At 46.7% G+C, this 26920-nt stretch overlaps 1 protein-coding gene across 2 annotated transcripts in view; it reads right to left on the bottom strand.

Moving 5' to 3' along the window:
• Positions 1 to 26920, bottom strand: part of Tiam2 (TIAM Rac1 associated GEF 2) — a 227253-nt gene that overhangs the window by 184499 nt on the left and 15834 nt on the right. The window contains exons 1-2 of one of the 2 annotated variants that reach the window (XM_048420109.3): positions 16465 to 16642; positions 10696 to 10806 (exon numbers count right to left, since the gene is read on the bottom strand). The gene's annotated coding sequence lies outside the window, so the exon portion shown is untranslated. Of the gene's footprint in view, positions 1 to 10695; positions 10807 to 16464; positions 16643 to 26920 lie in introns of those variants that run through there. The other variant, XM_087912123.1, reaches the window with a different exon arrangement.

Genomic DNA, 26920 nt, shown 5'->3' with positions numbered 1-26920 from the left:
GCAGAATGGGGCTAGGCTAAAGCAACTGTCCAGGTTACTCAAAGTAAGAGTCTCGCATTCATTGACTTTAATGGGAGACCAAGCTGAGAACCCAAAATGATCACAAACCAGGATGTTTGTCAAAGATGAAACACTTTAGGAGCACAGTAGCTCTACAGCTTGGGTCTAAGGAAGAAAACTAGATGATGCCCTGTTCAAAAGGTTTCCCAACCAGTGCAAGTTCTAGAATTCCCATGGACCCCCTTAATGAGAGGCTCACCTTAAAAATAGGAATCATTTGATATGTCAAAGGGCTCGCCCACGACTACAGGGCCTGAAGAGACAGCTCCTAAATTGAATCCATCTTTGTAACTCTTCCCGAGGTTTCAGAAAACAAACTTGTTGGGTACACGGTTGCAATGGGAGCACTCAGGAGGACGGTGAGATCAGAGCAAGTCTGGACGACATGGCAGGAGCAGAAAGGAGTGAATCAGGGAGGAGGAGGAGGCAGAGGCGAAAAGGGGGAGGAGCAGGGAGGAAGAAAAGGGAGAAATGGAAAGAAACCAACTGCCGATTTATACACATGGACACGTGTCCCAGGTCCTCAGCTCACCATCTCAAGGGAAACGTCACCCAGCACAGAGCTGGTCACCTGTGAGTCACAGGGCAGCTGAACTATTTTCATGGGTTTGCTGTTCCAACACACTGTAAAAATGTTAAGGTTGTCATGGAGATCTCTGAGGCTGTGGCTCAGATTCCTACCAACCACACATTCTTCCTGTAGATGCCCCTGAAGTCATTGCATATGAACACAACAGAGAAGAGTGCGGAGTGGGGCAAACAAATTTCCGGGAGGGTCTGCCACCATGTGGGGTGACTTTGTTTAGCCCAGTGACCTCATACAAGGCCTCTGCCCTCAAGACCTCATACCCCCATCAGGACGGTGGCACCAAAAAAACCAAGCAGACCTTCAGCCCACCCCGTCAATATGTAAGATACCTGAGGAGGAGGGGTGGGGTGATGGCTCAGTGGGTGTTTTGTTGTGCAGCGCAAGGACTTGGGTTCAATACTCAGTGCCCTTGTTTTAAAAAAAAAAGTCAAATATAAAGGAATAAATAATTTTTTTATACCAGCCTGGGCTCATAGGAGGACTCTTTCTTAAGAGAAGAATAAAGTGGGTGGGGGCTGGAGAGATGGCTCTGATGTTAAGAGCACTGACTGCTCTTCCAAATGGACCCAGGTTCAATTCCCAGCACCCCACGTGGCAGCTCACAACTGTCTGAAGCACCAGTTCCATGGGACCTGACATCCTCACACAAACATATATGCAGGCGAAAAAAACTACATCCAGAAAATGAAAATAAATTTTAAAAAAGGAGAGAAGAATAAAGGAAAACATCACAGAGAGAGACAGAGACAGAGAGACAGACACTTGGGAGAGGTTTGCTAAAGCATAAACATCCATGTTTTGGAAGAGTCCCCAAGGTGAGCAAGACAGACTCTCCCTAGCTGGGAATTTCTGCTGTGGTTAAGCTCTGGTCAGCCCTCCACAGCCTCCAGAGATGTGGTAGGGAGAAGTCTACACAGACCTCTTAATGTCTAACTTGGGTGGGCAACACCTGACCAACTATGTAACTTTGACACCCACATACCATGTGTAACTTGGAGGTTTTTGTTGAGATGTAGCATTCCAGTTGGCAATCTTTGGCCATGGTAGATCATCCCCCCCCCCGCAGTGTGCCATGGGGGGGCACAGGTGGAACTGTGTTAGGATTAAATCTGTAAAGGTGATTTTATATACATTAACAGAATCATGACTTAACTGAACAGAACAGAAAGACAGCCTCCCTGGACATGAGGGGCTTCTGCCATAGATATCCTTGGGCTTCGGCCGCACCAGCAGCTTCCTGGGCTCCACATGCTGCCCACCCTGCAGATCCTGGACTTCTCAGACCCACAACTGTCAGTCGGGTCCTTACAGCACAACTACACAGGGGCAGGAGTGCAGTGGTCCAGGCTTTCCCACATGACCTCAGTTTCCAGCTCTATGGGGTGGGGGACATCCCTCACATAGAAGCGTGGATGCACACCCTATTGGTTCTGCTTTTCTGGAAAACCCTAATACACTGTAATGGATTAAGCTTAATTTTTGAAAGAATAATAGTTACCCTAATTATATGAAATACATGTAGATATATTCCTTATTATTTTGTTATTCCATATTGTGCATTTCCTAATGTGGGTGTTTCTAAAAAAGAAAGTCATTGGAATGGTTTTCCTGTTTTGTTGTTTTTGTTTGAAACTAGCCTGGGCTACATAGTAGGAATCTGTGTCTCAAGAAAAATCAATAAGCACCCCCAATACACACACACACACACACACACACACACACACACACACACAAACAATTTATAACCTCTTAACTATTTGCCACCCGTGGCTCACACTTTACAAAACACAACTTTAAAGGACTGGAAAGAGAGCTCAGCAGTGAAGAACATTTGCTGCGCTTGCAGAGGACAGTTCAGTTCTCTGAATTGCAGAGGTTCAGTTCTCCACACCTACGTGAAAGCTCGCAAGCATCTGCAACTCCAGTTCCAGGAAACCTGGTGCTCTCTTCTGGCCTCTGTAGAAACCAGGAACATTTACACACATGCAACCAAAACACTCATACACACATAATAATAATTTTATTATTTAAAATGACAGCATAGATCCAGAGAGCTGGATCAGTGCAAACCTGACAACCTGAATTCAATCCCCCAAACTCACAGTGTAAAAGAGAGAACTTGTGAAAAGATGTCCCATGGAATGTACCACCCACATTCACACACTAATATCAGAGAGAGAGAGAGAGAGAGAGAGAGAGAGAGAGAGAGAGAGAGAGAGAGAGAGAAACAGAGAGAGAGAGAAACAGAGAAAGAGAGAAAATACAATAACAAAATAAGGGACTATGGAGATGGCTCCATGGGTAAGAATGTTGGCTGCACAAGAACCCCAGTTCAGATCCCAGACCCCCATTATGGCTACCCATGTGCCTATACATCTAGTGCTGTGGGATTGGGATACAGGAGAATTGCTGGCCATTGGCCTAGCTCCAGGTTCAGTGACATCCTGATGACAGACCTGATGTCCTTGTCCTCCTCTGGACTTTCCCTGCAGTGACTCATAACTGGTCAAAGAGATGAGAATATGTGACTGCTGAGTGTTCATCTACAAATGGGATGTGTGTGTGTTTGTGTGTGTGTGTGTGTGTGTACACATGCATATGTGTGTGTACATGCACGCATGCATATAAAACCTCCTCTAATCGCACAGAGGTGGGGGTAGAAAGAATGGGAAAGCCAGTGGAAGAGACAGAGTAGACATATTCTTGACCTCTGACAGGCTGTGGTTACTTGCAAAAGATCTGGACAAGGTTAGGTCCATCCACATCTTGTCATGGGAGAACAGGCTCTTCCCTTCCTGGGGATTTACAGGCAAATGATGGTTGATGGAGGCAAGAGAGACATTTTCTTCAGTGGTGTAGCCACTGTGTGGTGCCTGTCCTCACTGATGCTCCCTCTAAATGACCCTAGTGAAACACACTGGGCCATTAAAAAAAAAAAGACATAAAAGCAGAAGCGGAGGTAGTTGGGAGAAGGAAAATCAGTGGGAGGGGCACAGGACAGGGCAACGGGGCGTGAACATGATCAAAGTGCATTATTACGCGTTCAAATGTCATAATTAAATTCATGGTGTATAATTAACATATGCTAATGAAAATATTTTTTAAATGAGCTTGGGAAATTTTTCTTCAGAGACTTCATGCAAAATTCACTAGATTGAAAAAATAATAATATAACCTGATGGGCTTTGAAGGTAGCACTTTTTTTTTAAACAGTTAAAACATCACAGTTATTCATACTAAAATAAATAGTATAAATTGTATTCTTCTTATATGAAAAGATGAACTACATTGCTTCTAGGAAGCATTTCAGCTCAAATAATTTTCAGGGAATCCTCCCATTTCCTAAGCACAGTGGGTTGGGCAAAGGCCTGTCCATCTTAGCACACAGTAGTCTCCTTTCATGAACAGACATGCTTCACAGCTTGTCCATCCCTCTAGATAACACTGTCTAAAGGTCAAACAAGGAACAAGCTAGGAGAGCTTTTATTGCCTTTACTAATTCCCAAGATTCACTAGTAAAGGCAGGGTGGTGGTGTCGCCTACAATCCTCACATAAGGGAGGCTAGCACAGTATGGACCTGAGTTCAAAGCCAGCCTGAGGTCAGCCTGGGAAACAGAGTGAAAACCTGTCTCAGAAAAACAGCAGAAATTTTCCACTGAAAGAAGCTAAAATATTTCCCAGCATTTTTACATAAATCTCATAACAAGATCTTCTCATTCTTAAGCATGGAAAAAGAATCTGAAGAATTGCAATATCTAGTCTTTAATCAGCTTCTAGTGAGGAGACAGCTAAAGGAGGTTGTGTGCATGTGTGTACATGTATACATGTGTGTGCATGTGCAGTGTATATGTGTAATGTTCACATGCACACAGGGGCCAGAAGTTAATGTCCAATGTTTTCCTTAATTGTTCTTCACCTTAGTTTTTGAGACAGAGTCTCATACCAAACCTAAAGCTCTCTGATTTGGCAAATGTGGCTGGACAGTGAGCCCCAGGGACAGACACCTCCCCCCAATTCTCCACCCACCCCAGGCCTGGGATTAGAAACACAGGCCACCGTGCTCAGTTTTCACACAGGTGCTGGGGACTCAACCCTGGATCCTCTTGCTTGCACGGCAAATACTTTACTGACTGCTCTGTCTTATTCATTGTGAAGCAAGTCATTCAACTAACCAGAAACAGCCAGTTTCCCTTCTGAGAAATGGTTTAATTAGATGACTTCTAATGTATCTGCTGCTCCAGACTGCATGCTAACACACGGGATTCATTCGAAAATTATACAGGATTGTCACGACTTGGGTCCCAAGCCTTTTCTACATGTATCTGTGAACAAGACACGTTCTCTCCTAATATCGTAGCTGCTTAGAGTAACAATATCTGTAGTGGCATAGGTCATACACAGGTAGCTGCAGCCAATAAGTTACAACATGAAATTATTCAAAACTGCTCCATGCCCTCTATGAGTGTGCAGAGGACTTCCTTTAGACGATGGGAAATCTCACAAGGTGTTACTTAATGCTGACGGTAGCATATGCGTGCACCCGCTCGCTGATTGAGTCACTGAAAACGTCTGGTGCTAGCTGTCGACTCAGTATGATCCAAGCTTTAGTGAATTTTCTAACTAATCGGATCCATCAGGCCGCCATAATTCAGGCAGCTTTTCAAAACATACCACAGTGCAATGGCAGCTCTCCTCCACACACAAGACTCCAACAACATAAAACGTCTCCAGACCAAACATCTCCATACAGTAACTAGACTAAAGACAGCCAGACAGAATGACATCCCTAAAAAAAATTTCAAGATAGATAATCTTAAAACTCCAAGTGATGGGCTGCTGAAGTCGAAGCAAGCAAATTCTCTCATGCCATTGTCCTTTACAGAATGGATCATCACTGAAGAGGTAGAAGGCTTGTTACTACAAAGCACATGTTCCTAAGAGGCCAACATTCAAAATGTCACTCACTATCAACATATCATATGAACACACAGACACTTTCCTGTAGGGACCAGATGTATTGCATTAAAAAGTTTGAAAAAAGTTTCTGTTAAACTACAAATCAACCATCCACACCAGCACTCTCTGCTGATCTCTGCCTACACAGCTTATTGCTGAAGTGATGTGATGGCTAGTCTTAGTTAAGGTTTCCACCATGATCAAGGCAACTCTTATAAAGGAAAACATTTCATTGAGGTGGTAGCTTACAGTTTCAGAGATTTAGTCCATCATCATCATGCTGGGGAGCATGGCGTCATACAGGCAGACCCAGTGCTGGAGAATTCCACATCTTGATCCAAAGGCAACAGGAAGTGAACTGAGATAGTGGGTGTTGCTTGAGCAAATATGAGATCTCAAAACCCACCTCCATAGTGACACACTTCCTCCAACAAAGTCATACCTACTCCAACAAAACCAAACCTCCTAATAGTGATGCTCATGGGGGGGGGAGCATTTACTTTCAGACAACCACATGACCTATAACTTTATCACCCAGCTCTGCAAAATTAATTTGCATGGTTGGGTGAAGTGGGCGGCTGCTTGTTGGTTCCTGGCCGCTTAGCCCCAAAATAATCACACAGAAACTATTACCCATTTCTATTAATCTGTGTATGGCCACATGGCTGTGGCTTACCTGCTAAAGTTCCTGTATCTGTCTCTGGCGGGGCAACATAGCATCTCCCTGACTCCGCCCTTCTTTCTCCCAGCATACAGCCTACCTTTCCCTGTCTAGTTCTATTCTTCCCTGCCACAGGCTCAAAGCAATTCTTTATTCATTAACCAATAAAAGCAACACACAGACAGAAGGACCTCCCACACCTTATGAAGACCTTATGGGTCTTCATAATTCTATATATGACATTCCACACAGGCATCACTAAAGGGAATAGATGGGAAAGACACGTGGGCTCTGCCCCTTCACAATCCCTCTCCAAGTGATGTCCCTAAGACATAGCTCACACCCTTTATATATTTTTTCTTTTTTTGTTGCTGAAACAGGTCTCACTATGTAGTCCTAGCTGACTCATAGCTCACTATAAACTGGCCTCCAGCTTGTAGTAATTCTCCTGTCTCAGTCTCCTAAGTCCTATAGGCGTAGTCACTGCACCAGGCAGATTCTAGGGCCTCACCCTGGACCTCCTGAATTATAACCTGAGAAAGAGCTGGAAGAATTCACATGGGCTCTCAGAGGATACCAACCATATTACCAGTTTGAGAAACCCAACTGCTGGCTGCAGTTTCTCTAAAAGAAAAGTCTCATGGAGACTTGTTAAGTTTGTACAATCTCATCTGACTAATGGTCACATCCGCCTTATTAAGTTCAGCAGTGCCAGCACACACGATGGTGCAAGCCTTTAAGCCCAGCATTTGGGAGACAGAGGCAGGCAGATATCTGCCAGTTCAGGGACAGCCTGGTGTACACAAAGTGACAGGACAGCCTGGGCTACATAGAGAGACCCTGTCACAAAAATTAAAACAAAAAGTTAATGTTGCCAACATTCTCTAAGAAGGACTATGCATTAGCTTCTGTCCAGCGTCTCCCTTGCCCTACACAGATACTATGTTACTTTGTTCTCGGTGTAAGCTATTCCTTTTTTTTCCCCTTCTGAGACAGGGTTTCTCTGTAGCTTTAGAGTGTGTCCTGGAACTAGCTCTGTAGATCAGGCTGGTCTCAAACTCACAGAGATCCGCCTGTCTCTGCCTCCCGAGTGCTGGGATATTAAAGGCGTGTGCCACTACCACCACCCGGCTGTAAGCTATTCCTGTCCTCATCTTTATATCCTGCTTTCCTTACATCCTGCTTCCTGGATGTTTCAATGTCTTTAGTCCTGTGGGCTTGAAATGTATAGTATCCACAGTCCAAAGATCACAGAAAATAACCTAATCTTTCCATCTAATTACTCATCATTGGTTTATAACACACACACACACACACACACACACACACTCCCTTACTCAGGCTGGGTGGTGGTTGTCTGCCATGTAGACTTGTTCCAACAGCAGTGGACAGAATAGCAGGCTGCAGACTCGCCCCTCTCCCGTATATAGAGATGGTTCCCCTTCACTTTCTGACACTCCACAGATGCGCAGAAACACTGATTTTCACAGTATAAACTCTACCAAAAGATCGCTTAGCTCACTGTGACTTCCTGCACACCAAAGTCACAAATTAAGGAATGCAAGCCAAAGGCTAGACAGATGGCTGTCAGTAAGGTGTTTGCTATAGACCATGAGGACCTGAGTTCCACACCTGGAACCAGCATTAAAATAAATAAATAAATAAATAAATAAATAAATAAAAATCCAGGTGTGGTACATCCTGGCCATCCAGCCTAGAAAAAGCATCAGTGAGTAAGGCAATAAGAATATCTTGTTTCCAAAAAGCAAGGTGGAGCATGACTGAGGAAGAGACCTGAGTTGGAGCTCCTGTCACCAAACATATACATACACACAAGCATGCACACAAACATATTTGCATGGCATGCATGATCACACATGTGCAGACACTCATAAATAGAAGCCAGAGAGAACATAAAGTTTGATTCGAGGCTGCACAGCTACTCTTTCCAAAGCTCCCCAGAAACTAGAGATCCAGCCCTCTCCCCACCTTATTACTTCTAATGACAAAGGACAAGAACAGTTCACACACTCAAACACACACACACACACACACACACACACAGAGAGAGAGAGAGAGAGAGACAGAGAGACAGAGACAGAGAAAGACAGAGAGAGACAGAGAGAGACAGAGAGAGACAGAGAGAGACAGAGAGAAAGTAGCTTTCGAATAGTTCAGGTCATCCTTGCTTTTCATCAGAATGGCCCTGATAAAAATCACGTGTCCCAAAAAATTTTAAACAAACCCACCACTCTGTACAGACAGCATGGCCAAACACATGCACACAGACATATGCATGCTGGCCAGCTTTCTGTTAACTTGACACAAGTTAGAGTCACCCAAGGCGACGGGGAACTCAGCTGAGAGAATGGCTCCATCAGATTACCTTGATTACCCATCAAATTACCCTTGATTGATTTCTAGGAGAAAGCCCAACCCACTGTGAGCAGTTCCACTGCTGGACAGGTGGTCCTGAGTTGTATAGGAAAAACAGGCTGAACAAACCACAGGGAGCAAGCCAGTAAGCAGCAGTTCTCCATGGCCTCTGTCTCAGTTCCTGCCTCCAGGTTCCTGCTTGGGTACCTGCCCTGACTTCCCTGAGTGATGGAATATGACAGGGAAACACTGCTTCCTCCTGAAGGAGGCTGTGGCCAAGGTGTTGGATCCCAGCAGTGGAGAAGCGAACTAGGGCATCTGCCGCGGGAAAGTCAGTGTATAAATACAGCTTTGCAAAACCACGAAGATTTTCCAGAGCGGAAACAGAGAATGGTGAGTTGAAGGAAAATAGCTTGGTTTCTGAATCAGCAACATTCACCAGGGAATGAACTCACAGAGTGGTACCCATTCCAGAAGGCCCAAGCGCCACACTCATTCATGTTGACATCTTCATTTCTTTTTAAAACTTTCTATTAGTTCTTTGAAGGTTTCACACAATCCATTTTTACTATAGTCACCCTCCTTTCCCCGATTCCTCCGAGATCCGACCATGCTTTCCTGCCCACCTGGCTCTGTGCCCTTTAAAATCAAAATCAAATCCAATCTGTGTCCTCCAAACAGTCTTGGGTATGTGGCCATTACTGCAAGTGGGTTGGGCCTACCAGGGACCACTCTCTTAAGAAACCCGAGTCTCTCTCTGCTAGACCCTATCAATTGCCCACAGCTCCTTAGAGAGCACTTAGGGGTGGTAGGGTTGATATTATGGAAGTGACCATCCAACCATAAGCAACCTCCCAATCCAGTGCAATCCCCATCATCATACATGTGTTCTTCCTCCATTTTGATCTGCATGCACAAACACCCTCTTTTCTCTTGAGAATATTTTTGCTTTTAATTCTGTGTCTGTGGGTGAGTTTGTGCCCATAGAGTCCAGAAGAAGGAGTCTAAACCTCTGGAGCTGCAGTGTCAGGTAGCTGTGAGCCATGGAGCATGGATGCTGGGAGTCAAACTGAGGTCCTCTGCAAGAGCCACAAGTGTTGGGCTGCTAACTGATAAGCTACTGATACAGACTGCACACCCTCTTTTGCTTTGGTTGGTTTGGCTGAACAGGATTTCTCTGTGTAGCCCTGGCTGTCTTGGAATTGGCTCTGTAGACAAACAGGGCCTCATATTCAGAGACCCGCCTGTCTCTGCCTCCCAAGTGCTGGAAAGGCGTGCACTACCATGCCCAGCTTGCACACACTCTTTTCGAAGTCCATGATTTTAATAAGTCTCAGTTGCCCAGAATGTGAGCACAAGTGTGGCTATGACTCTGCCAATCAGCCAACTGACTGGGCACAAAGCTGACAGAGAAAATTAATGAAAAAAGCCTGCTGCCCCGGGGCAGGAAGCAGTGGGAATCTCTCGAGAGCTGTGTCACTTGCCCTCTGGAAGAAATGAACTTTAAAGGTTAAGATGACTTGCCAAGTGAGCAAAGAGCCTATTCTAGACTAGAATCCAGACCTACAGATGCCCAGGATAAGGACACTGCTACTACTCCATGCTTGGAAACATTGGGAATTCTTCATTTTAATGACAATGCTTTATTACTGCTAAGACCCATTTAGAGACTCAGAGACGCAGGGCTCAGTGGATAAACCATGAAAATGTGAGTTCAATCTTCTGGACCCACGTTAAAGAAAAAAGAAGGGGTTCTTTACAGCCACACACCTAGGTGAGCCTATAATCTCAATGCAATGTTGGCAGAGATGGGGGTGACCCTGGGAGCCTACTGATCAGCCAGTCTAGTTGAATTGGCAAGCTCCGGGTTCAGTGAGAGACCTTACAAAAAAAAAAAAAAAAGTAGAGACCAATTAAGGAAGACATTCAGCATCAACTTGTCTTCCACATGCATGCGTACATATGTGTACCCTACCACACAAGTAAACAAACACATACATGCACACACACCTAAAAGTGTTTAGAGTTCGGATTTGACAAAGGCTCGCTCACCTTTTGTCGAGACAGAATTCTGTCAGGGTATCTTCAATAAGAATTTCAACCAGCGCGTCACACGAAGCGATGCCACCGTTTTAGCAGCATTTTCAAAGTACGGGGCTCCACCTGGAAAGAACACACCAGTAAAATAAACAACGGTCCCTGTGTGACGGGAGGTCACCCACAATGAAACAGCACAGGGTTGTAGAGCAATGGACACAAAGGCAAAGAGCCCAAGATGGTCATGGGGGGTGGGGAGACTGTGCTTGGGTTCGACAGTCCGCCAGGGAGGACCACAAAGGGCAAGAAAGATGACAAACCCAGGAGAGAAGCAGGATGACAACGAAGACAAGAAGAAAGGAGCTGGTTCTGCCTCGCTTCTTGCATGTTTGCTAGCATTTGTTTTTGTTTTGTTTTTCTGCGAGACAGGACGACTTTCGCCTCCTTATCCTCCTGCCTCCACCTCCTGACGTCTGAGACCGCAGGTGTGCACCACCACACCTGGTTTATGCGGTAAAACCCAGGGCTTTCTTTGCGCAGGTGAGGCCCCTGCCGGCGCTCTGCAAACTGAGTCATAGCCTCTGGGTCCCTGACCTCTATCTCCACAGGCCCAAGTCTCTGCAGCACCCAGTGTCAGTGAGTCTGTGAGGAAGCTACACATCCTTCACCCTGAGGAAATTCTGCAGTGCCCAATGTGAACAAGAGTGGAACTCTGAATTTTTAAAGTGAGATTAAATAATGCACCCAAACCTCATCATTCTGCTTTACAGCCACTAGAATCCTGAGCTCTCGCCACTGGAAGGAGCGAGGAGTGAATCTGTTAGCCCGGTTCACAAACTGCTTACAAAGCACCTTCAGTGTTCTCCTTCCACATGGTAAGTAATAGTAACACTTAAAGGTACCACGTACAGATGACACATTTGGAAATCCAAGCCCTGACTGAAAAGAAATCTGATAACCCGACACCAGGAAATCAGGAAATCCCATTAACACTGCAGTTCAGATTCTGTCACCTCATCTACGGACCTCATAAATGGAAACCAAGGGGGGCAGTCCCCAACAAGACGAAGCAGGGAGTGTGCTGGCCAGAGCCCGAGCCCACAGGACTCAAGACAGGAAGGGTCTGCTGCTATTTGCCTCAAGCATCTGTGGCTGGGCAATTTATACTCATCATTCTGTCATACTAAAAAAGTCCAACTTTGAAAGTTTAGGCGGCTTTCATCACGATCTCTGACTCGCTGAGAATGGGCACACTCGCTAGGCAATTGCAGAACGGTGTGAACCCAGGTGTCAGTTCCCAGGGCGCTCACTGACATAGGTGAACAGTCCGGAAGCCATCTTTCTGCAGGATTTCATTCTCCCTGCCCTCTCTCACTCACCAAGCCCACTTCCTCCTCGTCTGTCCTCAGAGCCTCTTGTTACCTCCTCGGATCACAGTGCTAGAAGGGACCGTTCCATCAGTCTTGCCTCTCCAAATACACTCCAGCCCATCCCCAGAGGGATTTGCTGGTGGACAAATCTGGCCTCTTTCTCCTCCGCCTAAGTTTAAGCACTGGCTCCAGGCATTGCTTAGCGTTGCTCATTGCTGACCACCTGAAGTTCTCTTAGGCAGCTCATGTTTGGGGCTGAACAGTGTGACGAGACTGGCAGTACACTCAATCCCTATTTGACGCTGAAGGAGAACTGTGTGTACCAGGTTTCTCCCCAACCCACAAAGCCTTGCTTCGCTTTATTCCGAGGGATGAATGTGATAAAAATACACAGAATGCCTGCGCAGGGGCGTCTCTCGGTCACTGCTGCAGCTTCTCTGATTTCTGTCCCAAAGTTTGCAAAGTGCTTTTACACACACGAGTGCCTGTGAACCTTCTAATAACGGAAACTTCTGAGGGGGCACCAAAGGGAGAACCAAGGTTGTGAACCAGAGGACCCAGCCCCGGCTACCTCCGGTATGCCTTTCTGTCATGATTTCTGGCTTCTTTCTAGAAATTGATACGGAATGGAATAAAAACACGTCTTCTCTATGGCAGATCCAGTGCGCTCCAACACAGGAGATAGGAGACAAATATCCATCCCATCCATGTGTATCCTCTGCCTTTTATTACACTTCAGGAGTGTGTGTACAGAGGCCAAACTCCACTCACTACGGTCGACTCTGGAGGGCTTTAGCTTGCTTCACAGCCTGGACTTGCTTTAAACTGGTAATTCATCACCCCATTCGCTCATACGCTCCTCCACCCAGGAGACAACAGCTTGGTGTTGCCATGGTCCTTATCCTGCCGTCTTAAGACAGTTTATGATTTCAAAATGTCCTGCTAAGCCAACATCTGAAAGTGGAGAATACCTGCTGTTCTTTCAGGGACTTGGGCAGACAGCAACAACCCAGAAGCCAGGAAAGCTGAGCACTCACAAGGGTGACGCCTCTTCAGAAGCCTGTTGACTTGGAAGTGTCCCTAGCACTCAGCTTCTTCACTCACAAAATGACAGAATGGTCCATATTATCTTGAATGTTACTTCAACATGAGGAACTCCATGAGACACAGGATTCCATTTAACCAGACAGACACAGTGACATCTACCACGTAGATACTTCATACCACAATTTCACACGTCTTTGAGATGATCCCTGTATTTCTTGCACCTTGAACAAATGCTACAGATGATTCCGCAGATTGATGTTCTAACTGCAGATCTGGAGCATTTGCCCTACAGCAAATTGTCCACACATCAAAACTGTGCAGATATGAGTAGATTAGGGTGCTCAGTGACCCCACTGGGGCACTCTTTCTCCCGTCTCTTCTGTGCTCTGTCACTCTGAGGTGACAAACTCTTCCATGCCTGTTAATCACACTCATTGGCCCATATGTACAGAAGCAAAGCTCCTCATGGCCTTTCTTCCAAGTTCTGCACCGAATCTCTCTCCAGATCCTGATTAGATGCAAACTTTGGTGCCTGGAAAGGTGGTTGGCTGAGAACAGCCACGTGATACAAGGTTGCCGCCTACCCACAGATCCTCTCATGGATCCTTTCTTGTCATCAGAGACATATGTCTAAGTGGGACAGCCAGACATCAAAGCTGAATAAAGCACATTTCTATATACTTAACACACACACACACACACAAATCTGTCCCATTTCTTTGTGGAGCTTATTAAATATATACCTTTCTTTTCTCATTTATCCAGGCCCTTCATCTTTCCCATTGATTTGTGGTGAATACAGAAGTAGGGGTGGGCTTGGGGAGTAGTGACCCACAATGTACTATTGAGTGAATTACAAAACGAATCCTCGTTCAGTGTGGAAGAGCACACCAGGGACTTGGCAAATTGAGTATGAATTGATTATCAATTCTACTCGCCTGTTGGTCAGGTTGACCTGGTACAGTAAACACCCAGGGCTGTGCGAGGTGATGGGACAAAAACCGCAAATTTAAAATGTGTCCTGGTACAGACACTGACAACCGGAGGAGGAAGGCTTCGACTCTGCCAGGAGACATAGGAAATGAAGCTTCCTAGGAGGGGAGATTTGACTGACACATGATGGGACATGTGGGTGCTCAGCAGATGGAGAAGGGGAGTAGGAACGGAGTAAGCAGAATGTCGGTTCCTTCCAGACAATGGCCTGGAAGTGACACGCTGTGGTGTGACGTGTCTGGAGCAGACAGTGTGCCTACACTCCTCAGAGGGAAGTGAGGAGAGAAAGGCCAGGACGGCAGGGCCTCGTTAGCCAGGACCTGATGTGGTCTAGGTCTGCTGGCTGCCTTTTTTATTTTATGGCAGGCTTTCACTCTGCAGCCCCTGCTCATCTTGAATTCACACAGACTCGACTGCCTCTGCCGCCTCCCCAGTGCTGGGAGCGGGAGGTAAAGGTGTGTGCCACCTTGTCACTCCTGTTAGTGTTTTCAGGTTTGCTTTCACTAGGGATCCCAGGCAGGCCTACAGCGAGGCATCCTCCGGCCTCAGGTTCCTGAGTACTGGGACCCCAGGATGCCCCACACTCGTGTATCTTCTATGGGACATTAAAGGTGGAGACTTGGGCCCTGTGGGAGCTTGCTTGGGCACAGTAACAAACTCTATTTTAGATATACCTCACCATTATTTATTATTTTACATTTATCCATCAGAAAAGGCCTTTACCACTGTAAAGCAACACATTTCACCTTCCCTTCAACTGAACAGGGAAAAATCCAATGATATGGGGAAAGTCCTTCTTGAATTCTTAATATTGGACCTTTTGAGTGGGTTTTTTGACATGATAAGCCTCTTTAAAAACCATTTTCCTTTTTTAAGCGTGCGTGTGTGTGTGTGTGTGTGTGTGTGTGTGTGTGTGTGTGTGTGTGTAGGAGGGGGAGGAGGAGGAGTTCAGAGGGATCATCTAGATCAGGTCATCTAGAGCTTGAGTTACAGGCAGTTGTGAGCTGCTCTAAGAATCGAACTCGGGTCCTCTGCAAGAACAGTATGTGTACTCTTAACCACCGAGCGGCCTCTCCAGTTGTTCCCCCGACCCCGCACTGTTTTGGAGAAGGACGTGAGACAAGGTTTCACTATGTAGCCTTGTACGGCCTCGAACTCAGGTCTATTGGGATTAAATGAGCGCACCACCACGCCTGGCTAAAACTACAATTTAAAGATTAAAGAGAGAGAAAGGGAAGAGAGAGAAGACGGAGAGAATATCGGGGAAAGAAGCTCAACCGGTCACGTGCACTCGGGTAGTATTAGCTACACACACGTAAGAGGAGCAGGTGGCAATCTTTACGCCCAGCACATGATCTGCACCTGTAAGAAACTTGGAAGGCATTTCAAAAAAGCTCTTAGAGACACTGTATTTTCAATCTTGAATTGGAGGCGTCGGGTGTTATCTGCCAAATGAGGACCGCAGCGGAATTTGGGAAACAGAAGATAGAAGGTGTGAATTGCCCCCAGAAGAGAACCTCGGACTTTCGCACCGGGTGTGTATACTCGTAGCACACCAAGACTGCCTGGGAATGTCACCTAGAGGCCTGTGGAGAACCAACAGCAGGAAAACCAACCCTGAATGGAATTATCTTCGCGATCAAGCAGCTTCCCCACCCATAATATAAAGTTACCCTATTTGTCATTTTTTTTTTTTAAGTAAGAAGAGCCATGGAAGCGCGTCCATATTAAGTTTCCGGTCTCGGAGATAAAAACCCCTCGCGGAATCCTACTCGCACACTTTGCTGCTGGAAGAATGAGCCCTTTTTTTCCTGAACTGTTTGTGGTAAATACGATCCATCAGGGACACAATGTTGTCGGCTTTCACAGAAACTTGGCACCGCGGCCGAGCCGCGCTAGACTGGGTGGTCGCAGGGCGAGCAATCTTCGGTCCCCTCCCGGATAGCCAAGCTGGGGACGTTCACCTGCTCCCCGCTGCGCCCTTCTCCTTTGGGCGCAAAGAGCTGGGCACTGATGGGGACGAACGGCGCCATCACCTCCAAACCTGGATGGCACAGCTGGATCCTAACGTAGCCGCCCCGCGCGTGGGGGCGGGGCAGGACGTCGCTTCGGAGTCCTTTGGAAAGGGATCGCTCCTAGAGCCAGGCTGGATGCGAGAGAACGCAAAGGCGCTGAGAGCTTCCACCCTCCCGGAGTAAAGTGTCCCCACCGCGCCCCTGATCGCCACCAAAGCCGGAGGGGAGAAAGGGCGAGCCTGGCCCACTGGCGAAGGCTAGGGTAGTTCTGCGGGACGCCACGGGACAGAGAACCCACGCGAGACGCCCCGGCCGCAAAGCGGCGCCCTCGCCCGCGTCTCCGTTTGCGTCTCCCTTACCTCGGTCCAAGTCCCTCTCGAGCCCCACTCTGCGCCCCTGAGCGAGGCCCCGCGGGGGACACCGGGCGCACTCGAGGAAGTTTTCTCCGTCACTTTGTTCTCAGCTCTCTGAGCCTTGGAAGGTCAAAGCTGCCCCAGCTCCGCACAGCTTCAGCGAGACCAGATCCGCGGCCACACCTTTCTACGCGCTGCTCGGCCCGCCCCGCCCTGCCCGGATACGCCCATGGCACGCCCCGCCCCTTAGGGACACGCCCCCACCCCATCCCTAGCACGGACCCCTTTGCCTGCTGGTCTGGTTCCATCCGCACTTTATGTCCCCAGTAACCAAAAACAACTCACAACTTGGAGTCCGCCGAGCCAGCCAGTTGCTGTGGCCCAGACCGCAAACTGCGAAGCACGCGCGATCCTGCCCCTTCCCCCCAGAGTGTGCAGGAAAGACGTCCCCTCGGGTCCAACCCAGAAGTCAGAAGCAAAGGACTTCGCGGTAGCACACCCATCTTCTTCCCTTCGGAGAGACGATGGGTGTGACAGCTGAGAGGGGGAGGGCAGTGTTGAGTTGGGCCACCCAGAGTCCTACAGGGCTTGGGACTTGCAGGGCTTGTGAGTAAACCTGAGTGAGCTGGAGAGCCCACGTGAGAGGGAGGTACCTGGCAGTCTGGGACCATCATCATCCCCCGGTGACCCGAAAGTCTTCCCCTCAGGGAGGAGAGGTAAGGGATGCGGATGTGGTCGATGTGTGGAAGAAAGCCTTTCCCTGGGGAGAAGTCTGCCTACTCCTTATAGCACCACAAACAAACCGAAGTAGAATTCCATCAAAGTCCAACTTGGGGAACCGAGTTTACTGGGCTTACTTACAGAGCATGGGTGACTAAGACCCCTAACAGTCTTACCCCAGAATGGACTACTCATAGCTGCGTATTTGGAATCCCCATTAGTGAACCTTCCGCAGCCTACATAATCTGGCAATTCTGAAGACAGTCCACTCTCCGGAGGGTGCTGGAGGGAGTGGCTGGAATCTCAGTGAGGGGCCAAAGACCCTCTCCACCCACTCCTGTAAGGGAACATCGACAGTCAACAGGCCTGATCTTGGGGGGTCACAGCTGCTTTGTTACTATGGTCCCCCAAAATATAGGAGCCAATGCAAGACTAGCTGCAGAGGATCTTCACAGCAAATGGACATGGAACTAAATGGGGAGTGTGTGTGTTCGCGCACGCGCGCGCATGCAAGCGGAGAGATGCCTCGGTGGCTAAGAATACTAGTCTTGCAGAGGAGCCAGGTTTCCATTTCCAACATCCACATAGTAGGTCACAATCACTTATAACTCCAGATGGCATCCGACTCCCTCCTCTGACCTCAGAGGACACCAGACATATGTAAAGGCAACACACTCACACACACACACACACACACACACACACACACACACATTTTTTTTATTATTTAAATGTGAAGAGAGCTGGGGAGAGAGTCAGATGACCCCACACGAAGAAGAACAGAAAGTACCACCCTAACCCGAGGTCTACAATCATAAGTTCTGTGGGTTCACTATGTATATGTACCATACACACAATAAATATAGTGTTGTGGAGAATTACTTTAACTAAGCAAAGATATGTTACATTTGTTTATGCTGCATTTATTTAACAATGTAAAAATGTGTTGCCTTGCTAGCCTAAGGCACCTTATTGGTCTAATAAGAAGCTGAACAGCCAATTTGCTAGGCAGTAGAGGGCGGGGCTGGTGGGCAGAGAGAATAAATAGGAGGAGGGATCTAGGCTTGGAGAGAATAAGGGAAGAAGGAGAAAGAAAGGGAGGTGCCTGGGGCCACCCACGCAACTGCCTGCTAACCAGACACAGAGTAGGGCATGCAGAAGGAGAGGTAAAAAGGCACAAGGCAAAATGTAGATGCAGAGAAACAGGTTAATTTAAGTTGCACAAGCTAGAGGGACAAGAATAAGGCTAGGCACTCATAATTAATAAGTCTCTGTGTCATGATTTGGGAGCTGGTTGGGGCCCAAAAGGAAGCCTGATACAATACATACACACACGTATGTATGTATGTATGTATGTATGTATATACATATACATACACACACATTTTCTGATTATGAAAGTAATGTGTCTATTGCACAAACTTAGAAAAGTGCCTAAGGCCCAAATGCTTCCAAGAACCTTCTTGATGAGCAGGCATGTTAGTTTTTTGTTGCCGTGACCCAACACATGACAAGAAACCGTTTAAGTTAGGATGGATGTGATGGGGGTCATGGTTTGAAGGTGCAGTCTATACTGCCCAGGGGGCACAGTGGACCTGTTCATGGATGAGCAGCATAACTGGGAAACTGTTTACATCTCAGCAAACCAGGAAGCAGAGAGCTAGAAATGATGGCTGCCTTCCAGCGGTGGGATGGTGCCACGATCAAGGTGGGTCTTGAAACCCTCAGTCTCTCTAGAAACGCCTTCACAGACACACATAGACGTGGGTCTTCTTGACGGGCGGTGGTGGCACATGTCTTTAATCCCAGCACTCAGGAGGCAGAGGGAGGTGGATCTTTGTAAGTTTGAGGCAAATCTGGTCTACAAGAGCTAGTTCCAGGACAGGCTCCAAAGCTATAGAGAAATTCTGTCTCGAAAAACAAACAAACAAGAAAAGAAAGTGAGTATTCTAGAAGATTCTAAATCTAGTAGCACTAAGAGTGAAGATTGACTACCACACCATATAACCAGACTCTGGGCCCAATCCCATGCATATGAATCTGGGTTCAATAAAGAGAGAGGAACCATGGGCTGGAGAGATGACTCAGAGGTTAAGAGCACTGCCTGCTCTTCCAAAGATCCTGAGTTCAATTCCCAGCAACCACATGGTGACTTACAACCATCTGTAATGGGGTCTGGTGCCCTCTTCTGGCCTGCAGGCATACACACAGACAGAATATTGTATACATAATTAATAAATAAATAAATAATATTTTAAAAAGAGAGAGAAGCCATAGAGAAATTTAAATTAATATAAAGAAGTGTTAACCTCAGGCTGGAGAGATGGCTTAGTGGTTAAGAGCACTGGCTCTTCCAGAGGTTCTGAGTTCAATTCCCAGCAACCACATGGTGGCTCACAACCATACGTAATGAGATATGATGCCCTCTTCTGGTCTACAGGCATACATTAATAAACCCTTAAAAAAGACAAAAAAAAGAAAGAAAAGAAAAGAAAAGAAAAGAAAAGGAAGTTCTGGCTTCAAGGAGGCTTCCAGTCATGAGAACTGACTAGTAAGAAGGAAAACCAGAAGAAAGTAGAGCTAGCAGGTGCCAGGACTCAGCAGATGAGTGTCCTCAGAACTCCTGGGCTAGAGGGGTCCCTGTTGGAACAGTCACATTTGAGCTGAGTCCTGGCTGAGAAGTGGATCTCTCCAGACAGAGGGCCCTGAGGCTTTCCAGTGTGGGAGAAACAGCTAGGACACTCTGAAGCTGAAGGAGGGCACTCAGTTCAGAATGGCAGGTGCTAAAGACAGAGAAGCATGCAAAAGTCAGCTACACATGGACATAAGATGTGAAGAACTTCATCTTAATTCATCAACGAAGGCCATCCCTGCAAAAGGGTTTAAGTGCCAATCAGCTGCCAGTTGGAGGATACATTCAAGAAGCATCTACTTGGGAGACAATTGGGAAACTAGACCACACCAGTGCTCAGGATAGGGTTGAACTTGGATACTTAGAAAATAACAGGCGTGCAAAAATTATGTCTAGTCATCACCTGACTGCCTTAGATAGATACTGTAAAATAAAGAGAAATAGAGAAATAGAGAGAAATGAAGGGAGGGGAGTACAGAGAACTAGAAAAGGGTCGAGGAGGAGAGAGAACCGGGAAGTGGTACTGATGCTGTGTTATCTTTATCATCAGCTCATCAGCTTGCTTACAGAACACAAGCAGGACCACCTGCTCTCAGTGACAACCTCACATTTCCATGTTGGCAGAGGAAAGGACAGCATGAAGGTTTAAAAAGGCTGGCCCACTTTCCTGAGCACCTTTCTCATTCACAGCCATCAAGGTATCCAAGCCACTTGGTTACATGACCTTTGCTCAAAATGAAAGATTGGCTCTCTAATCCCGCCATTCTGGCATCTTCTCTTACAGACCCATTATACTTAACTTACACAGATCCTAGGGAAGGGGTCAGTGCCAATGCACTCTCTTATCTCCAGTAACTCAGAACAGTTTCTGACACACAGGATGTACTTTTTAAAATTTGCAGAATGCATTGTGTTCCTAACCTGTTCAAGCTGAGGTCAAGCATAGCGGCACACATCCATCATCCAAGTACTTGAGACAGGTAGATAGAGAGTAAAATGTAGCCAGCCTGGGCTACATTAGCAAGACTCTATTGAGAGGAATGGGGAGAGAAGAGGTAGAACACAGAGGGAGGAGGGAAACTAAAAAAAAAATAAGCTTCCTGTCGCTGCTCAGTACTTTGTTGGAGTTTCTGGTCACAGGACACTGAGCCAATAGCATAAGCAAATTATGCTTCCCTCAACTCCTTCCTCAACTCCAGGGCAAAGAGCTTCCGTACAACTCTTCTCACTTCTGGAAGATCGAGGGACAGGCTTTTCATCCCATTCCTTCCTTTCACTGCTCCTGAAATGCCTGTCTGCCATGTAAACCCTCAGCCTCAGCACGAGCTTTACCAATGCATAAGGGACACACACAGTGGTAATCCCATAGAAAATGACTGAGTTGAATTCCTTCACACACACATACACACACACACACACACACACACACACACACACACACACACACACCAAACACACACACTGGTAATCCCACAGAAAATGACTGAGCTGAATTCTCCTGGGAACTCAGATGTAATCTGATAGCTGTTTATAGAAGATACCAGGATCCCCTCTGATGGCTTCTCCTATTAAGATATGTTTTTCCAGGGCTGATGAGGTGGTTCAGTGGATAAAGGTGATTTCTGCCAAGCCTGACAGCCAGAGTTCAATCCCCAAGACTCATGGCAGAGGGAGAGAACAGCTCCAGAAAGTTCCCAGACCTCCACACACATGCACACACACTCATCAATCAATCAATCAATCAATCAATTTTAAAGTACTTTTCCATCTCATCTTGATGCTAACAACACTCACAGGCTAGCATGCAGGACCCCAGTGTAGTGATATCCTATTTGTATTTTAATAAATAAAGCTTGCCTGAAGATCAGAATGCAAAGCTAGGCCACTAGAGGCCAGGCAGTGGTGGTACACACCTTTAATCCCAGGAATCAGGAGACAAAGGCAGGCAGATCTCTGTGAGTTCAAGGCTACCCTGGGCTACACAAGATCGGTCCAGAAATAGATCCAGGAGGTAGTGACTCACACCTTTAATCCCAATGTTTGGGAGTCACACCTCCCAGCACTAGGGAGGTGGAGACAGGATCTCGCCCTTTCTATTTGAAGATCTGGTGAAGGTAAAAGGCCTCTCTAGTGGTTGGTTGCTTTGCTTTTCTGATCTTCAGCTTGCACCCCACTGTCTGTCTCTGGGTTTTTGTTATTCATGATACACCCCAGGATTTAGAAAGTGGGCAACAGCTGCACCACTCCAACCCAGCCGTGCGCCAGGCACAGCTGGGCATCTCTGCCAATGGATCAAGTTGATTCTTCAGGAGTTGAGGTTTCTGGAGGGCAGCCTCTCCCTTCTGATGAACAGTGGCTAAATGCAAATGGACCTCTCCTGGCCACTTGGGAGCCTGGATGGGTCTCTTGACTTTGTTTCCAATTCTACAAGAAAGAAAGATGAAGAAGGCTTGGTTGGTGTCCCAAAGAAGCTGATTTAGCACCAACTCTGTTTTGCCTTCCTTTGCCGGCAAACTACTTGCGTGGGTATGTATAGTGTGTAGTTGGGCAGTATGGCCAGGTGTTTGTGAATTAGTGCATGGTGAAGGGTTCTCTTTTTGTTCTGTGGTACTTATTTTAGCGGCTTTCCTCACAGCTGACAGGACATTAGAATCTCATTTATACATCCTTCATAGGCTACTGAAAACAGAAGTACCTTATGGTATCACCACGCGTGAAGAAAGGCCCGTGCTTTGTCCCAGGTATGCCTGGACAGTGTGATGCAACACTGTCTGCTTCCACAAGCTCCATGCTCAGAAACTATAAAACCATTTTTTTTTAAAAAAAAAAAGCTCACAATGATTCAAATACATTTATGATTTGTATTAGGCTATGTTCACAGTTATTCTGGGGAACATGTAGCCTGAAGGCTACAGGTTGAACACACCTGAGGCACTAGGCCATTCCTGGCTCAGAGTCCAATTTTGAACCTTGTTAGTGCCACAAAGAATGTTCTCTAGCCAGGGCCAGGACCATCCCTATCCCATCCCTGACTGGGAAACATCCCCAGGCATCTGAAAGAACCAGCAGACCTCAGTAGACCCAGGAAAAATCATGTCATTCTTAAATTGTAGGTGGACAGAGCTTTTCATTGTTTGGTTTAGGATTCTTGAGACAGGGCCGCACTGTGTAGCCTAGGCTGACCTAGAACTCAGTATGTAGCCCAGGCTAGACTTGAACTCATGATCCTCTTGCCTCTGCCTTCAGAGTGCTGGGATTATAAGAGTGTATCAGTGACTTCATAAGGAGGCTCTGAATGGAGAAGTATGAATTACCCATTCATGTGTCAGTCTGGTTCTTAGACTGTCCAGATACAGAGAGCCTGCATTGACAGATAGACTAGGATTCTCCACCCTCCAAAGTGAAATCTTAGAAAGGTTACCTAAACCAGTGATTACCTAAATGAAGGAAACTCATATTAAATGACATTTCTAATAATGCATTAAATTAGCCAAATAAACCAGTTTTAAAATGTAAAAGTTAACATTCCCTGCCTCAAAACCGAGTCTTAATACCTGGGCTGGGAGTGGAGCCCAGATGGTGGTGTCTGCCTAGCATGTATGAAGGCTTTGGTCTGATTCCCAGCATCTCATATACCAGATGTGGTAATGCACACTTCCCATCTCAACACTTGGGAGGTGAGGTAGGTGGAATTGAGGAGCTTAAGGTTAACTTCAGCTATATAGGATTCCAAGCCAGCACAGGGTACAGGAGACCACGTCTCAAAAACAAGCCATTGAATACCTGGGACAACACCGTACATCAAAGCTAATGCACCACCTGGTCACAGCCCCCATCCCGAGACATGCTGAACACACAAGCTTGTCGTGAAATGTCAACTGACTCTGTGTGAGCACCCCTTCAGTGATGTCTGTTCTCGGTTTTCAGCTTGACCACATCTAGGATTAACCAAAACCCAAGTGGGTGGGCACACCTGTGAGGGGTTTTTTCTTAATTAAATCAGTTGAAGCGGGAGGACCCACTTTTAATCCCAATCTTTTGAGATGTGAAAACACACCTTTACTTTGGGCCACACCTTCTGCTGGCAGCCTTTATAATGGACATGAAAGAAGAAAGCTTGTGCCCTTTGCCTGCCTGTGCTCAATTCCTTCCTTGGCGTTAGAGCCTACTTCTGAAATCCAGTGTACACTGAAAACCAGCTCAAGCATCCAGCTTCATGGACTAAACAACTGCTGGATTCTTGGACCTTCTATTGGCAGCCAGCCATTATTGGACCAGCTGGACCACAGCCATAAGCCATTCTGAAAAAAAAAAATCCCCTGGTCTACACTCGCAGCCCAGGTACCCAGGTATTGAGTTTTGATGCAGGGAATATTGACTTTTACATATATATCCATTCATTCTCTCTCTCTCTCTCTCTCTCTCTCTCTCTCTCTCTCTCTCTCTCTCTTTCTCTGTTCTTTTCCTCTAGCGAACTCTGGCTAACTTTTCCTCTTCAGCTCTGAAGCTTTCTCTTCCAATATGTAGGTCCAGTGGAGCCTGGATTTGCACTTCCTGGAAGCTTTCCTGGTTGGATTCGCCTCAAATCCCTCTGACTCCCTCCCAGTGCTCTCTTAAGATTGGTCATCCCCACTTGGCCCCCACAGTGTAGCCATCCAGGCTTTCCACTGTAGAAATGTTGCTTCTTTTTGTCGGTGGAAGTTCTGGAATTTGTGCACATTTCTGGACGCTGACAGCAAGGGAGGGAAACAGATTTCTGCTTACCCACAAAGATCAATGGATTTGCTCTTGAAGTTGAGCATTGTTGGCATGGGGCCATCTAGCGTACAAATGGGATCTTTGGGAGGAAGCAATTTTGTCTTGATTTGGTTTGAGTTTTTTTTTTTTTGAGACAAGGTTTCTTTGTGTAGCTCTGGCTGTCTGGGAACTTGCTCTGTAGAACAGGCTGGCCCTGAACTCAGAGATCCACCTGCCTTTGTTTCTGGAGTGCTGGGATTAAAGGCATGTGCCGCCAGGCCCAGCTTCCAATTATAATCTTATGTAAGCCACAAAAACTAAAAATCTAATGGAGACTAATTCAATACTTACTTTTCTATGAGACTGGCTGAAAGGTAAGATTGTATCATGCTGTTTAACCAACAGTGTGGTGGTTTGAATGGCCCCAATGCCCCCAAATACATGCATATTGGTGGAACTCTCTGGGAAGGATTAGGAGGTGTGGCCTTGTTGGAGAAAATGTGTGTCATGGGAGTGGTCCGTGCCATTCCCAGCTTGTGGTTCTCTCTCTCCCCCCTCCTTTTCTCTCCCTTTTTCTTTCTCTTGCGCGCTCTCTCTCTCTCTCTCTCTCTCTCTCTCTCTCTCTCTTTCTCTCTCTCGTGGATCAGGATGTAAAGCCCTCAGCTGCAACTCTAGCAGCATGCCTTTCTACTTCCAGGCATGAATGGTCATGGACTCACCCTCTGAAACTGTAAGCAAGCCTTCAATTTTATGTTTCTTTTATAAGTTGCTTTGGTCATAGTGTCTCACAGCAATAGAACAGTAACTAAGGGGGTTGGAGAGATGGCTCAACAGTTAAAAGCACTTTGCTGCCCTTCCAGAGGTTCTGAGTTCAATTCCTGGAGCCCACATGGTGGCTCACAACCATCTATAATGGGATCTAAGGCCCTCTCCTCCTGTGCATAAAGATAGAGAACTCAGATGCATGAATAAATAAAATTTTTAAAAAGGAACAGTAAGACAGAGAGTTTTAAAGAGAAAAAGGAAGAAAATGTAGTTGACAGCTAACTCTTTATGTCTCTCCAATGATTTCATCCCCACTTCTACCTCAGCTCCCAGGATGCAAGTTGATACTATGCTTGTATGTTTATTAAGATTTCCGGGTGGCTTTAGAACAAGCATCTTGGCAAACATTTCCCCACATGGAATCTCCTACTAAAGACAGACTTTGAATAATAAGCTGCTCTGGAAGAGACAAAGCCAACACTCAGGACCAGGGGCTGCTTCTCTTCTCTTTTCATCCCACACTCGGTCAGTAGTGGCACCAAAGAAATGCTGACACCACCAAGAAGCCATCAAGAAGTCTAAGCTTTTAGAAAATGTAGTTGGAAGCTTTGTTTTGTTAACTACATTTGGCTTGGTTTGGTTCTTCGAGTTGGGGTGTCATGTGGCCCAGGCTGACCTCTAAGTCACTAATACAGCTGAAGATGGCCATGAAGTTCTGATCCTCCTGCATCTGCGTTCCAAGTGATAGGATTAGACAGCCAGCATTTTCTTCCCCTAAAACAGGATCTCGGGTAGCCCCGGTTGGCTTTAAACTCATTATGTTGCCAAGGGTGGCTTTGGATGCCTGATTCTCCTGCTTCTGTGTGCTCTACTACCCTCCCGTGTGCTGGCATGCCTGTCATATGAGGGATAGGATGTATGTGCATGGTATCCCTGCACCACGGGGAGAGCACCCAGTGCTCCTGTCTCCTAGACACGTACTCTACTCAACTAAACTATATCTCCAGCCCAAAACTTCATCGAAATACAGTTTTTCTTTCTTTGTTTTGCTGTTTTCTTGTTTTGGTTTGGTTTTTTTAAAGAAACTGGATTTCACCCTGTAATGGAGGCTGGCTTCTAACTGTTTGGCTTCAGCTTCAGCCTCCTAAGCTGCTTGGGACCATATCCCACCACACTCAGCACAAGTTTTCCATAACAAGAAGAACCCTTCTGTAAGCCCCCGCCTTTTCTGTGGATACCCACACCCGATCCAGGCGCGCGCTTTCCCAAACTCAGGCCCACGAGAATGGACGAATGTCCTGAGGGTTTAAACAGACACACACGAAAGAGACCTTGCTCACTTACCAAAGAGTAAATGGCCACTTTATTAAACTCAAGTCGGGTATTTATACCAGTGGGCACGAGGGTTCAAAAGGGCATGGCCTCCTCCCATCAGGAGCAGGAGAAGGAGATTACAGGTGCCCGGCGCCTCAGGCAGAATCAGCTGGGGGAGGCAGGCGTGGCAGCTGTATAGGGCCCACTGCTAGAACCTTGATTACAGGTGGAATCACCATAACGAAAGAGAGCCAAATTCTTCCTAAGCTATCCCCTCAAGCCAGTGCTAGTGCA

This window comes from Myodes glareolus, chromosome 1 (assembly GCF_982192425.1).
Source record: "Myodes glareolus chromosome 1, mMyoGla1.1, whole genome shotgun sequence".
NCBI lineage: Eukaryota > Metazoa > Chordata > Mammalia > Rodentia > Cricetidae > Myodes > Myodes glareolus.
This window is presented reverse-complemented; position numbering and strand designations above follow the sequence as displayed.